We start from the raw sequence: 2,110 nt of genomic DNA on the forward strand, positions 1-2,110 counted from the left end.
ATATGACAGCCTTGTGTTTGTAAATGGCATCTCTCACATTGAGGAGAGAGGTCGAACCCCACCTCAAACATTTTGAGAAAATAAATTTTAAGCGGTTTGATCGGATTAATCTTTATTAAATTTGATCGATTTTTATCGGTTCGTATCGATTCTTTGTCTTATACCGTTCAAATATCGAAATAACTATGCTCATGGGACATTTATGAATGCTTTTCCCATTAGACCAATCTAATACATATATGAATGTTAGACGGTAAAAATATTACACATTTTATGAAATTAAAAGAGTAACCTCTTGCTAGTTAACCACTTTTTTTTAGCAAGATTATAAGAAAAAGCTTCAAAATCTGTTAAGTTATTTGTTACCTCTAATAATAGATTATTTTCTAATTAATTGGGGTTGATTTAGTAGTTAACTTACTAATATATTTAAATAAGTGTTGAAAGTTTGAATTTCGCTTTATGTATGTAGCAATCTATTATTTAGCGACAAAACTTTCAATAGAGCTCAGATCTGTGACAGATAAATTCTTAACCTACCAAACTAGGAGATACTATAAGAAACCAAAGAAATTTCTTTTTTAAAATTGTCGTACTCTCTACTTTTGTTTTTGGAACACATAAACATTCATAATGATATCAATATACAAAATCAGTATTCGTGCTAAATATTATTTGACTATTTCCAAACATGGATAACAGTTTATTGAAATAACTGTTGTCATTAATTAATTAATTTAAATTTTCTATAATTTTATTTACATTTATATTTATTAACAAATACATTCATGAATTGAATTTCATTTATATTATATTTTAAGTTTTTCATGTACAAAATTTAATGATAATAATGATCATACTTATATAATTTATTTCATAATACTTATAATTTATAAAGTTTAACATTAATGGCTGCTATTAAATATCATCATTTTTGTTAACTTTTAAAACACAATATTTATTCTAAAGATTTGGCCATTTTCAAATATAAATAAACCACAATGCACATAATTATTATTAGTAAATAGTAAATATGAAATATTATCTAGAATTCTATTAGAAAGACAATGCGAAATCTTAACAATGTGTATAATGTACTGCTTTATTGATTTACGGTGGATTAAAAAATAAAAAACACTTTCTAAACTCTAATAACAAAAAACTTTTACTCCCATTTTCAAATTTTAACCATTTCCTATTCATTGCGGAACCCCCCCAAAATATATGACAAAATAACCATCAAATTTCAAATTTCAAATTTTAAATCCCCCAATTTTAAATTTCAAATTTTAACAATGTGACACCCCGCAGCCCCATAGCCGCACCCATGCCTTCCCCACCTGTGCTTTTCCCTCATGCGCCCATTGATATATGTTCAGTCCAATAGGTTGGCAGATAGTTATTGTAATTCTTAATAGGATGGTTAGTTCAAGTATATATAATTAACAAATGTTGGATGTTCATTTCATTAAATAGCTGGATGGTTATTTTAATTATTAAAAGTTATAGAAAAGATTAAGCTTCTCTTCAAGAGAAGATTTAAAGTTATGAAAATCCTAATAGTGATTTATAAACATGTAGCCACTCAAATATATTTTTCGAATTTTGTTCTATAATGTAGAAGCTTTTATGCAAAGAAATGAAATATTTAATTATTAATCCTAATTATTACCGTTCTCCATTAACGTGGCTGTGAGGAGTGACCCACGTATGATACGGCCAGCCACTTCTATCCCTTGTTTGTGGCGGATGAAAACGGAGTGACGGTAAAACACGCCGGCTGCGGGAGGGGGCCGCACAATCAGCACGTTGAGATGCTTCTAGTGAGTAACGCAAAGTGCGCGACCGTGCTGCTCGTACATTGGCGGGTCGCAGGGCGGTGTGGTTTGATGCTCTGGCGGCGACGGCTGATGTTGCTGTCGGAGTTTTCACTAGAGGATGAAAACCGGTAAAACACGCCGGCTGCGGGAGGGGGCCGCACAATCAGCACGTTGAGATGCTTCTAGTGAGTAACGCAAAGTGCGCGACCGTGCTGCTCGTACATTGGCGGGTCGCAGGGCGGTGTGGTTTGATGCTTGATGCTCTACGGCTGATGTTGCTGTCGGAGTTT

The sequence above is a fragment of the Arachis ipaensis genome, chromosome B02, assembly GCF_000816755.2.
Source record: "Arachis ipaensis cultivar K30076 chromosome B02, Araip1.1, whole genome shotgun sequence".
Classification (NCBI taxonomy): domain Eukaryota; kingdom Viridiplantae; phylum Streptophyta; class Magnoliopsida; order Fabales; family Fabaceae; genus Arachis; species Arachis ipaensis.